Here is a 15,351-nt window from a genome sequence, read left to right as displayed (position 1 = left end):
TACCCACTCAGACCCACTCCCAGACTCGTGCAACCACTGACTAACTCACTCAGACACTCACTCACCCACTCACAGACCTACTCAGAGACTCACACAATCACTCACACAGCCATATACCCACTCACCCTCTCAGAGACTCATCCACCCACTCACAGACCCACTCAGAGACTCATGCACTGACTCACAGACCCACTCAGACACTCATGCACCCATTCACGGATCCACTAAGACACTCATGAACCCACTCACAGACCCATTCAGAGACTTACAGACCCACTCAGACTCATGCACCCACTCACAGATCCACTCAGACACTACTGCACCCACTCAGAGACCCACCCACACATGCTTTCACAGATCCACTGAGAGACTCACTCACCCACTGATAGACCCACTCAGATACTCATGCACCCACTCAAAGATCAATTCAGGCACTCATGCACATACTCACAGACTCAAAGAGAGACTCACACACCCATTCACAGACCCACTCAGATATTCATGCACCCACTCACAGACCCATTCAGAGACTTACAGACCCACTCAGACTCATGCACCCACTAACAGATCCACTCAGACACTAATGCACCCACTCAGAGACCCACCCACACATGCTTTCACAGATCCACTCAGACACTCATGCACCCACTCTAAGACCCACTCAGACACTCATGTTCTCATTCACAGACCTACTCAGAGACTCATTGACCCAGTCACAGAACCACTCACAGACTCACGTACCCACTCACAGATCCACACAGCCATGTATACACCCATACAATCATTCACATACCCACTCACAGACCCATACAGCCTCTCACACACCCACAAAACCACTCATACACCCACTCCAAGGCCCCATACAGTCACTGACTCACCTACCTTTACAGCCACTCACAGACCAACTCTCAAAAGTACAGTTACAATATAACATTTTTAAAAACATTAAAAAAGGCTACAAGAACGTTATATTAAGGAAATAGAATGTTAAAAATGTTGAAATTCACTCCAAACAAAAGGTTACAGAAATGTTATAATTAGGCTCATGTTTTTATATGCAGAAAAAATAGAAATTCAGCAGTTATATTTATCTGAGCTAACTATAACTTATTCCCCAGCAATGTACTGCTTATGACCTCACATGTTACATCACTCATGACATGGTGAGTGGCATTACTGATGACATCACTGATGATATCGCAAATGACATCACTGATTAAAATCATCCACAGAACAACTCACACACTGATTCATACACCCACACAACCTCTCATACATCTACTCAAATACCCATACAACCACTCACACACCCACTTACTCTTCCACAGAGCCACTTACAGACCCACTCACTCTCACATACAGCCACTCACTTACCCATATACCTATTCATGCAGCCAATCAATCATATATACAGTCACTCACTCACTCACCAATACAGCTACTCAAATATCCACTTACTCACCAATACAGCCTCTCAACCGAGCTACTTATACACCTACACATCTTACATACCCATTCACACAGCCATACAAGCACTCACACCTCTTCTCACTCAACCATACAACCACTTAATAGTCACTCTCCAATACAGCCACTCCTACATCCACTCAGTTAACCAAACACATTCAAACAACCACTCTCTCACCCACATAGCCACTTAGACACCCAGTCACTCAAACATAGTCACTCATATAGCCAGTCACCCATGCAGCCACTCACACACCCATTCATACAGTCCTTTACATATCTACCCACTCACCCAATACAGCCACTCACACACCCACTCCCTCTCTCACCAACACAGCTACTCACACAACACTCACTCACCTACTCACACACCCCATTATTTACCCATACATCTGCTCACACTACGACTGGCACACTCATACAGCAACTCACACACCCACTCACTCACCAATATAGCTACTCACACAGCCACTTACTCACCTTGATAGCTACTCACATATCCATACAGCAAATCACCCACTCCTTCACCAATATAGCTACTCATGTTGCCACTCACTCACCTAGAAAGCTACTTACACACCCACTTATTCTCTCATACAGCCACTCACATGCCCCCTCACTCACCCATACAGCCACTCGCACATCCTCTCAACCACAGATATACAGTTACACAGCCACTCACATAATGCATATTTGAAATAATATCACTTATTAGCAGTACATCAGGTAAATTAATTTAACCTTTGTAGTGCCTTAGTAAATATATTAACACTCAAAAGCTTTTATGAAACATTCATAATCACTGCACAATGTCATCAGTAATGTCACTGACCATGTCATGAGTGATGTGAGGTCATAAGCAGTGCATTCCGAAAGCATAAGTTGTGGTTAGCTCAGGTAACTATAACTGCGTAATTTCCATTTTTTTTGTGCATATAAAATCATGAGCATAACTATAACATCCCTCTAACCTTTGCTTTCATCTGTGAATTTCTAAGGTTTTTCTAATTCTATTTTCAAACTATAACGTCCCTCTAAACTTTGTTTTTTCAGTGACTATATATACTGCACACATCCAAAGATCCAAATTCTCTATCTACTGCCAAAGCTCCACAAGGACCCCTCGAATCCCCCGGGGGGACCAATAGTCTCTTCTATGGGATCTCTGTTGGACAATACTTCTAGTTTTATTGACCACTATTTGAGACCTTTTGTGGTCGGGTTACCTTCATATCTCAGGGGTGCTGCTCATTTTTTAACGGTCATTGATGATATCCACTGGGAAGATCAGTATATGTTGGTCACCTTAGATGTCAGCAGTTTATACACAAGTATTGAACATCAGTTAGGACTACAGGCTATCAGACATTTTCTTAAGACACGGTCCATTTCTTTGTTTTTCCATTCCAAAATGATTGCGAGTATGATTGAGTTTTGTTTAACCAATATTATTTTTTATTTTTGATGATGTTGTTTACAGGCAGTCACAGGGCACAGCTATGGGCACCTGCTTCAGCCCCAGCTATGTGAATCTAGTCATGGACAGGTGGGAGGAGCAGGTGGCCTCGCAGCTGGAAGGTTGTGAGAGCAATGTTGTCTTGTGGCTGCGCTTTATAGACAACATTTTCTTCATTTGGAATAGAGATGAAGAATCAGCCAGTAGGTTTGTCAAAAATCTTAATGTTAATGCTTACAATCTTAACTTCACTGAGCATATCCGTAAGACTAGCATTGAGTTTTTGGATGTGCTCGTGGAAGTGGAAAATCACATATTACAAACGAAACTGTTCTGCAAAAAATCTGCAGGGAATAGTATACTGTGCGTGTCCAGTTCAAATCCTCACAACTTGGTGTACAGTATCCCATATGGAGAGCTACTGCGTGCAAAACACAACTGCAGCACCAAAGCTAAATATAAAGCTGGAAAAGAGATTATGTGCCAAAGCTTCATGGAGTAGGGGTACAGTTCTAACATCATATCACAAGCAAGTGGAAGAGTGGAGGAGGCTACAAGGAACGAGTTATTACACCCAGTGAGACGTCAGGCTGAATCTGATACCTTGAGGTTTATAACTACGTTTTCAAGTCAGGCCAATGATGTGCGCCAGATACTCAGTAAACATTGGCATGTTCTTCTAAATGATGACAGTTCCAAGAAAAGTCTGACCAACTATCCCCAGATAACTTTTTTTTTAAAGTAATTCATTGCGTGATAAATTAAGTAAGAACTTGATTACCAGAAAGACCGAGCAAGTAGGTGCTGGTCGCCCAGGTTTTCGCTGTTGTAGAAACTGCAAGCCTGCAGCAATAGTACAGATTGCACCAAACTCATACTAGCCAGCCCCAAAAGGGAATTTGAGATCAAGAAAACACATACCCGCGATTATATGTACTGCGTATATGCTCTGATTTGCCCATGCAATAAACTGTATATATGTAGCACGTTTCATTGTGCCAAAAAAGAGTGTTGGGACATGTTTGGGCTATACGGCATAACAACAGACAATACCCTGTAACTCTTCATTTTTATGACCACCAATTTCAGGATGAAAAACAGCTTAAAATGGTGGTATTTGATGCAGTGTTCAACAATATGAGGGGTGGAAATCGAGAACTCTCACTATGAAAACTTGAGTCAAGATATCTTATTGATTTTGAAACCCTGATACCGGTTGGTTCAAACTCAAGTGAAGAATTGGCTGTCCATTTGCAGTAGCAAGTACATTGTGTGTCCTTATTGCAGTAGTGTCTATCGCCGTTTCCGTATTTTAGATTTTAAATCTATTTTCACTTCATTTTTGGGAAAGAGCACTGTTTTCTTTGAGTTCCTAGCAGCCAATTAAAGGGCATTTTGATCGAAAACAATCAGCTTTTTTGATGACTTCATCCATTGGGGCAGGATTACTGATGTGAATCACGGAGAGTGTAATTTATAATTATTTAGAATTTGCAATGAACATAGGACAAGTATGCCCACTGGGGCAATTTTAGTGAATGTGCATAAGGATTTTAATTTTATTTTAGCACAATGTGATCAATTTGTGATTGATCGAATGATATCCCTTATGTGAAAAGGTACAGAGCAAAATGTATACTCTATGTGAGCACTTTTGTCAGATTTAAAATAGAATGATTTTTCTTCCGTTTATTGAGAAATTTGAAGCATTTGACAAAAATCATGTAATTGCTGTTTTATGCCGAAATGAATTTATGATTTAAGTTCATTGTTTATATTATTTGCCAATATTAGTATTATATTTTTTACAGGTATTTATGACTAATTGACAAGTATTGCACTATGCTAAGATGGCCGCTGTAATAATGGAGTACTGTATATACTGTGGTTGAAGCCAGGCTGCTTTCCATCCTCATTTGCACTGTTAATAATGGCTGTAAAGATAACCAATTGCTAAGAGCGTGATCAAGGCGAAAGCTGAAACACGTTGTTTTGGAGCCATTAAACCTTTAAACCGTGCAAGAGTGTCCAAGCTTTTTTCTGTGACCAGCAGAGAAGGATTGTTGGAAGTGTGGGGTTGCCGGTAACCCTTGCTCGGACCGCCCCTGTCAGACAGCCTGTATCTAACCGGGATTGTTGTAACATATATATATATATATATATATATATATATATATCTATATTCACTGAAAAAAACAAAGGTTTCAGGGGCGTTATAGTTAGGAATTGGCATTTAAAAAACCTTAGAAATTCACTGAAAAAACCATAGGTTTCAGGGGCATTATAGTTAGCTGGACATTTCCCTCGTACAAAACCCTAGAAATTCCCCTGTTATAGTTAGTTCAGCTAACTATAACTCGTGCCCCCACAATGCACTGCTGATGACGTCACATATTACATCACTATAATATATATAGGGAAAGGCCTGTTGAAAAATAAGTGGGTGTACAAGTGTGTGAATGGATGATTTTCTAGGTGCGTAACTGACTCTATAAGTGAGCCATTAAATGTATCTTACTGCAGACTAGTGACTAAACTGTGTGAATGTCTGTATGTGTCTGTGTGTTGGTGTATAAGTGGCTGCATGTTTTTTTGAATAGCTATATGAGTGTCTATATGGGTTATTGATTGGTTGTCTGAGTATCTGTATGGGTGCCTGAGTGTTTGTTTGGGTAGGGTGTGTGTGACTCTGTGACTAGATGTGTGAGTGGGTGATTCAGTGGGTGCATGTTTTTAAGAGTGCATCTGTGATGGACTGTATGGTTGGGTGAGTGTATGTATAGGTGTGTTAATGATTGAATGTATATCTCAGCTGTACATGTGTCAGTAACTACATATGTGAAACGCAGTGTATATGTGTGTAAGAGTATATAACTATCTATATGTGAGAGTGTGTGATTTTGGGAGTGGCTGTATGCGCCATAGTGCAAGGATATCTGTGTCATGTGCTGTTTGTTTTTCTGCAGGAAGACACAGAATTTGTTAGTATTTTTATGAGTAAGTGAACTTGAGTGTTTTTAACTGTATAGGTGAGTAAATTTTACTGTGATTAATTATTTGCATGACTGACTAGATGTGTCAGTACCTCAATGGATGATTGTAAGTATGAGTGACTGTACAGGTGAGTGAGTGGAGAAGTATGTAGACCTAAAAGTCAATGAGTGGGTGAGTAGTTATTGGTATTGGAGTATCTATGGCTGTCAAAATGGCCGTCTGAAATTTTGAGTCGGTGTATCAAAGGTTATATTAGGGTGTGAGAAGATGCACTAATTTATCACATGGATGATGTCATCAGTGATGTCATTTGAGATGTCATCAGTGATGTCATCAGTGATGTCACTGATCATGTCATGAGTGATGTAATATGTGACGTCATCAGCAGTGCATTGCGGGGGCGCAAGCTATAGTTAGCTGAACTAACTATAACAGGGGAATTTCTAGGGTTTTGTATGAGGGAAATGTCCAGCTAACTATAACGCCCCTGAAACCTATGGTTTTTTCAGTGAATTTCTAAGGTTTTTTAAATGCCAATTCCTAACTATAACGTGCATGAAACCTATGTTTTTTTTAGTGAATTTCAAAGGTTTTTTAAATGCTAATTCCTAGCTATATCAGGCCTGAAACCTATGTTTTTTTCAGTGAATTTCAAAGGTTTTTTAAATGCTAATTCCTATCTATAACTTATCTCTGAAGATATCATGTTTAATGATTTTGATTGGATTTCTATATATTTCAAATTCAGTGTGTCATTTCATTAATTACATTTTTGTTAAAATACTTTTTTATCACCATTTTTAAATGTATTTTTTCAATAATTCTTTTAAAAATTAAAAAATATTATTTGAACTTAATGGGTTTTTCAAACATATTTTTTTATATTTTTCAAAATATTTTTTTAACTATATGTGCAAAACTTTATTTTATATATTTTTTTCCATGTTTTTGGATCCGCGAACACACCGCGAGAGGATCCGTGCATCCAACGCAATAGGATGCGCGCACCATGCGCGCATTTCGCCATTTATTTTTTTTTAAAAAGGGGGGACCCAGGGGGTCCTTCTGGGACCCCCTAAGCACCTCTAGAGGGTCAGAGTATTTCCACTCTGCCCCCTTTATATGTTTTACACACTTATTCCCCTTGCTTCTTCAGCCTCGCTTCTACCTAGGCAGAAAATGGCCACCAACAGTTCCTGGTTTCGAATGTAGAGAGACACTCGACAGCCAATTAGCATTCAGCGCACGATCGGGAGGGTGCGTTTACGGTGCGGGTATGGTCCGCGGATCCTCCGCGGCCATAGATATCACTAACTTTTTTACCTTAATTCTCTCAGGAACTACTGAACAGATTCACACCACATATGCAAAAGGCACGAGTCCAAACTGAGGACTACCTCTTTGCCAAATTTGGTGTCATTCCGTTCAGCGGTTCGGGCTGTAGTTGCGACAACAGATCCTACGGGAAATTGCATGGGGAAAACGCGTTTTGGGGCCCATCTTTTTTCTCGGCCCCTGCTTGACGGATCACCACGAAACTTTCAGGGTAGGAGCGGAGCGAAGTTGGCCAAAGGTTTGGAAAATTTTGCGAGGATTCGTCAATCGGCACCAAGGTTATTCCAAATAGAATGTTGCAGATTTCCAATGGAAAATAGGTCCTAACTATAACTATCTACTGGCGACTGCCAGTGGATAATATATATATATATATTCGCTGAAAAAACCATAGGTTTCACACACGTTATAGTTAGCTGGACATTTCTCTCATAAAAAACCATTGAAATTACCCCGTTATAGTTAGTTCAGCTAACTATAACTCGTGCACCCGCAATCCACTGCTGATGACGTCACATATTACATCACTCATGACATGGTCAGTGACATCACTCATGACATCACTGATGACATCTCAAATGACATCACTGATGACATCACTGATGACATCATCCAGTGAATATGTGATTTTATTAAAATTTTCAATATCTTTTATATATATAGGGAAAGGTCTGTTAAAGAATGAGTGGGTGGACAAGTGTGTAAAGGGATGATTTTCTGTGTTGCATCACTGACTCGATAAGTGAGTCGATTAACTGCATCTTACTTCAGACTAGTGACTAAACTGTATAAATGTTTGTATGTGTCTGTGTGTTGAATAGCTATATAAGTGTCTATATGAGTTATTGATTGCTTGTCTCAGTATCTGTATGAGTTCCTGAGTGTTTGTGTGGGTAAGGTGTGTGTGACTCTGTGCATAGATGAGTGAGTGGGTGATTCTATGAGTGGATGTTTTTAAAAGTGCATCTGTGATGGACTGTATGGTTGAGTGAGTGTATGTATGGCTGTGTTATGGATTGAATATATATCTCAGTGGTACATTTGTGACTAACTACATAAGTGAAAGGCAGTATATATGTGTGTAAGAGTATATAAGTGGCTAGATGTGAGAATGTGTGATTGTGACAGTGACTGTATGGATGAGTGTGTGCTTTTGTCAATGATTCTAATAGAGCATAAACATGTGATACTATTTTTGTGAGCAAGGAAACTTGAGTGTGTATAACTGCATAAGTGAGTAAATGGCAGTGTGATTATTTGTATGAATGACTAGGTGTGAGAGTACCTCTATGGATGATTGGTAGTGTGTGAGTGTCTATATAGGTGTGTGTATAAATTCATATGATACTTTTTTATGGAGTGACTGTAACTATGAGTGACTTTACAGGTGAGTGTGTGGAGATGTATGAAGACCTAAAAGTTAATATGTTTGTATGCAGTTATTGGTATTGCATTATTTATGAATATGAGAATGGAAATCTGTAATTTTGAGTTGGTATATCAAAGGTTTTATAAGGGTGTGAGAAGATGTGGTAATTTATCACATTGATGACGTCATCAGTGATGTCATTTGAGATGTCATCAGTGATGTCATGAGTGATGTCACTGACCATGTCATGAGTGATGTAATATGTGACGTCATCAGCAGTGGATTGCGGGTGCGCGAGTTATAGTTAGCTGAACTAACTATAACGGGGTAATTTCAATGGTTTTTTACAAGAGAAATGTCCAGCTAACTATAACGTGTGTGAAACCTATGGTTTTTTCAGTGAATTTGCAAGGTTTTTTAAATGCTAATTCCTAACTATAACGTGTGTGAAACCTATGGTTTTTTCAGTGAATTTGCAAGGTTTTTGAAATGCTAATTCCTAAATATAATGTGTGTGAAACCTATGGTTTTTTCTGTGAATTTCCATGGTTTTTTAAATTCTAATTCCTAACTATAACGTGTGTGAAACCTATGGTTTTTTCAGTGAACTTGCAAGGTTTTTTAAATTCTAATTCCTAACTATAATGTGTGTGAAACCTACGGTTTTTTCATTGAATTTGCTTGGTTTTTTACATAATTTCTTTTCTTTTTCTTTTTTTCCTTTAAACACTATGCTACCTATGTATATATTCATGGATTTAATGCATTCTTCAATATAGTATGATTCACCTTTTTTAAATAAATGGTTAGATATAGTTGTATAACATAGTTAATATCTTCAACAAACCTTTGTTTTTTTTACCGTGCGCGTACGGTAAGCTTACCGTAAGCGCACGCTTCGCTTTATGTACAGTGAGCGTACGTAATATTTATACTCCGTGTGTGCATGCTTACGCAATTTGCGGACGCGTCCGTACTTCCTACGCGACGCGCATGCCTTATATGCGCACGCGCGCGCGCACATTACGTGGAAGTGTACAAGTGTGCCTGTAATGCACAAGCGCGCGTGCGTGTGTCTTTCGTACGCGCATGTGTACTTTTACCGTACGCGCTCTGTAAGCTTAACGTGCGCGTACGGTTGGTCATGTGATCAAGAAACAACACTTTTGAGTGGTTTAAACTACTTTCAGTTCCAGAATCTTCCTACACCACACCCATTCCCCTCATTACTGCTTGTGATTTCTTAGGAGAAGGAGCTGAATTGTCTTTGGGATACAATGGCAGAGCAGCAGTCCTCTTCTGAGAGAGAGCAGGGCAGCAGCATCATCAGACAGAGAAGGAGGAAACAGAAGAGTTCTTTTATTTGGGAGTATTTTACATTTCCTGAGGGGCAGAAAAAGGTAAATGCTCCTTTAGTTACCTGCTCACTTTGTGAGCGTGTGTTATCTAGAGGTAATCCTAGGAAGAAGTATTCCTTTGGTAATCACACTATGTTGAGACACCTCAGGGATGTTCATCCAAGGACTTTTGCTCGACATACTGAAGCAAACCCTTCAGTAAGTCACCCGAGCACATCCGCAAAAGCTCAGCCGAGTACATCTTCGGCAGCTCAGCCGAGTACTTCCTCTGCGGTGGGAGCATCACCCTCTTCTGCTCCTGTGGAAAGGAACCCTCGATTTTCAGAGGGTACAAATGAGGTGCACCAGATGTCATGGTCTAATTGTTCATGGGGAGACCAGTATTTCCCTAATAAACAATAAGATAGACCAGCACATCTGAGGTCCTTGTTAATATTCCCATTCTTTCTTTCCTCTGTCCCTGTATTAACACAACGGCTCTTTTAAGAGCCAACCTTACCTCACAACTTTTTTTAAAAAAATTTAAATTAATTTTTTTACTTTTTTTTTTACTGAACGCGCATTTTTTTTTTTTTTTTTAATTTCACCCTACTAGGTCCTTGAGGGAGTAAAACGGAAATGAGAAAAGCAGAAAGAGGAGAACACAGCAGATTATCAGTCAGAATCTCAGAGGTGTACACCTCTCTCCTCTCACCAGAACCAGTAAATGGCAATGTTTCCCTCTCTTGTTTCACAATTATACATGTTAATTACAAATCTCAGTGCTTCCCACATTTTTTCAAATGAAATCACACATTTCTATTGGTTGAACACTTCAACCCTTTTCCAAATGAACCCTTCCCCCAACTTGCCTGCTACCATAGCAACAGCTCATGGAACACTGGTGTGAGCAGAGAGGTCAGAAGTTCAGCACACAATGTTTCTATTCCAAAGAGCAAGAGTGCTTCACCTGTCAAACCTAACAGCAAATCCAAATTAATCTTCTGTGGGAACACAATTTTCTGAACCAATACAAAACTTGCTTCTAAAAATGTAAACATACAGCCTAGTTTTAACTGTAAAATGGTTTGAATCAGCCAATGAGTTATTTTTATTAAAAAAAAATATGCCTCCATTTTACAACTGTCTTTCATTTCATATTGCCATTCTACTGAAAGACACCTCCTGAGTGCATCCAGATCTCCTTGGAAGATGTTCACAGTGTGGATTGTAGGTCACAGCTATGTCTTCTGGAGTGAAAAGTATGCAGAAAAAAGAGGTATGGTGAGAGACATGGCTTTGCTAAATGTAGACATTAAATGGATTGGTCAGAGAGGGTTAAAGTGGCACCAATTAATGCCTTTGGTGAAATCTTTTCTACACCTCCAACAGCCTAACCTTATTATTGTGCACTGTGGTGGAAATGACCTAGACACTTTAACTGGGGTAGGTCTGGAAATGCTTGTTAAGGACACCTTTGTGCAATTAATGTCGCTTTTTCCTCAATCGGCCTTTGTATATTCTAATATATGCCAAAGGCAAAAGTGGAACTGGTCCAACCAATTTTGTCCACAGATTGACAAAGCAAGAAAGCACGTCAACAAATCTATTTCTGCTTTCCTCAGAGACTATGGTATGGGTTCTATATACCACAACAACTTGCATTACAACATGCAAGGCATTTATAGAGGAGACGGTGTACATTTCACTGATGAAGGCAACAGAGTCTTCCTCTTGAACTTTAGACTCTGCATCGGTACTTACTTGTAGGTACCACAAAAAAAACACTTCATAAACACAAAGGCTCTTTTTAGAGCCCCCTAATATCTAAACACTTAAATTTGATTTTTACTTCTATATCTTTTATTTTTTTTTTCTGCCGTGCGCGTACGGTAAGCTTACCGTACGCGCACCCCGTGATTTAAAAAAAAAAAAAAATTAAATGTATTTTTCATACTTTTGGGACCTTCTTGGACCCCCTGACAAACGCTAGGGGGTCTGCAACTCTCTTTGTTGCCCCCTTTTCACGTTCTCCACCTTTGTTTATCAGTGTGAGACACACAAAATGGCGGCCGACACTTCCTGATTTCGACCGATTCGAATGTTTACAGTCATGTAACCACCAATCCGAATTAAGCTCGCGCACGGCAGCGTGCGCGTACGGTAAGCTTACCGTACGCGCTCGGAGCGCGCTTATAGATATATATCTTGATTTAAATGCTATTTTCTCAGGAAAATACTGAACAGATTTACACCAGACCTGCAAAAGGCACCTCCCTGACCTGAGGACTACCTCTCTGCCAAATTTCAAGCAATTCTGTTCAGCCGTTCGGGCTGTAGCTTGGACTAAAGGTCCTATGGAAAAATGCATGGGGAAAACGCGTTTTGGGACCCCCCCTTTTTCTCAGCCCCCGCTTGACTTTCAGGGTAGGAGCTGAGCGGAGCGCCCCACCTATTTTGAAAATTTCGCGAGGATTCGTCAATCGGCGCCAAAGTTATTCAAAATAGAATGTTGCGGATTTCCTATGGAAACACGGTCCTAACTATAACTATCTACTGGCGACCGCCAGTAGATAATATATATATATATATATATATATATATATATATATATATATATATATATATATATATATATATATATATATATATATATAAACACTGGTTTTATAGGGAGCAAGTGGACTAACAAATTGTGCAGCTGCCAGCCCTTATTCACAATTGAAGAAAATTAAAACAAGAACACAAATGGGACTTGGGATAGGTGGAAGCAGGTGGTCAGGACTGGAGAGTGCCTTGAAGAGGGGTGAAAGTTGAAGAGAGAAAGGAAACACATACACTTCAATGAGCTCTTAAAACTAAATAAAGCAAGCATTAGGAAAGCCAGTAAGTCTGGCTTTAATGGTCTAAGGTATGCAAACATAGGCTCATGCAAATGCACACAGAAATTTTGCTATAATCTCCCATACCTGTGGCATGTAGTTTGTTCGCCAAGCTTGCAGTACTTCTTTTATGAATGTCTCAAACTTGCAATGCTAATCAGCATCACAAGCTTGAGAAATAAAAAATAGCCCTCAGACTTAAACGGTGCAGAAAGAGACAGGTTGCACAATATGCAAAGCACACATATTTATGTTGTATATGTTAGTCATTTAAAACACTCTTGCCTATTCATTTTTTTCTGTTTTGAAGGGTCAGCATTGGGATCAAAACTGTACTGCAGCGGCTAATTGACTTCTCCTATCATACTATAAAATTAATTGAGGCCCTACTTTCAGACCAGGTCACCTATATTCTTAAGAAGATGAAACACAGCCGAACAGAGATCATTGTCGCAGGTGCCTCCTAACCATGAATACAGCAGAAGATTAAATACTGACCGCTTCCCTCGGGAAGCTTTCCTCCCAAAACTGATATCAGTAGGAGCTGATGAGACGACCCACAAGGCTTGGAGTTTGCTCAACATAGCGCAACCCTTCTCCATTATCAGCCCCTGCTGCTTTCCATCTAGCGTCTTGCTCATGTGTGAAATGCCATGCTCTGTGTGCTGCTAGGAATCAGAAGTCAAGGATCTGTGAATGGTGATTCACAAAACCAGAGGTGTGCTGTTGCTAATCAGACACTCATGGTGGTGCTGAGACCTGGTAATTAAGCATTCATAATATTGCCATGCAGATTAAAATCGAAAAATCTGAGTCACTGATGTTAATCAGTTGTATTGCTATGGGTCAAGCCAGTAACCGGGGCTATTATAATTGCTAGAAATATATAATGCTCCTGTGCTGTTTATAACTAAACAGAATTAATACTGCAGGTTGATTACAATCCTTAATGCATCATATTGCTCTGTTCATGTCTAGGGCGTGAAGGTTTCTTAGGGCTGATTCACAAATGTAGCTTACAATTTTGAGCAAGTTTACTACTTTTCGTTTTTCACCAACTCCAAGTTTAAGTTAATACTAAAAAATTGTAATATGTCCATCACTACACAGAAAACAAATGGCACTACAACACCCTCCCTGAGAAAATACTGAAAGTAGGGATTTAAAATAAACCCAATAGCAAATAAAGTTAAATATAATTTAAATATTTAAAATAGTTACAAATATAAATAAGTATACATTTATGTTAAAATATATAAAAAGTACATAATTATTATTTAATTATAATACATTTTAACAAATTATAATGAATTAAAAATAATGCAATAATAAGTGTTAATAAATTATAATTTAATGTTTATGAATCTAATACATAACTTTAAATAATTATTACTGGACGTTAAAAAGTATTTATTGCTTTAGGTAGGAATTTATTTTTTAATGTAAGTGTCTGAAAAATAGTTCTGATTTAATGTAATATGTTTCCTTTGATAAAAGTTTGAATTAAAAATGAATGTAATAGGGGGCGGAGATTGCCGGCATCGAAAATGGCCGCCTAACTAACAATCCTTCATTTATCCTGCATTCGCCTGGGACTGCACCTTCTGAAAATTGCAGAATTTTGAAGCACAAGTGATTCGCTGCCTACTGCTGCCCTTTGAATGCGCTGGGTTCAGGGCTACCCGGAGTACTGCTGGAGGTGATGCCGTGAGCGGACCAGGCCACACATTCCTGATCTCCCCTTACTGACTTGCCGGCCGGAAGTGCGTCTGAGCCGGGACCCGACACCGGAAGGTGCTGGCCGGAGCCTTTAGCGGAGCATGTCGCCCGCGACGCAGCAGAGGATTGTGGCTGGTGGTGTGCAGCATGCAACGTTCTGCCTTGGTGCGGGAGGTGTGCTGGGACGCACCTATGCGCCTGCCTGGAGGGTCACGTTCACCTGAGGGGTCCTGGCGGCTGCAGAAGGCGATTGCGCTCGACCCGCAAGTGAGGTGGGTGAGACGCGACATCCTTGTCCGGCGTCACGCTCCGATTCCTGGGAGCGTTGCCACATAATTGTGTACGCTTACTCCCGCTGATGGATCCTAACTGCACAGCGCTATGTGAGGGGCACGTTCTGCTGCTGGCAGTGCCCAAAAGTACCTATTGTGAGGCGAGAAGCTTAGAGGACTGTGCATTACCACCCCCCTTTGGCCTCCCTGTCCTTAAGGCGTCTCTCCAACGGTTTGGCTGCTGGTTTTGCTTCCCACAGTCGCTTAGTACGATATTATTGCACTTTGTAGACACGTGTGGTCCACCTTGCTCCTGCTGATTAGAAGCAAGTGGTGCTGTGTTGCTGGGAGTCTCCATTGCTCAGAGAGGAACATCTCGATGCGCTAGGCTCTAGTGCTCAGAGATCTGACGTCACACATACTGGTGGACCGGGAGCCCTTGAAGTGGTTTGGTGTGCTTGGCTGGCATCTTGGTGAGAGGTGCGACAAACTGTGGTGGTGCACTGACCCTCTCCTTTTG

The sequence above is a fragment of the Triturus cristatus genome, chromosome 2_1 (genome assembly GCF_964204655.1).
Source record: "Triturus cristatus chromosome 2_1, aTriCri1.1, whole genome shotgun sequence".
Classification (NCBI taxonomy): Eukaryota; Metazoa; Chordata; class Amphibia; order Caudata; family Salamandridae; genus Triturus; species Triturus cristatus.
This window is presented reverse-complemented; position numbering follows the sequence as displayed.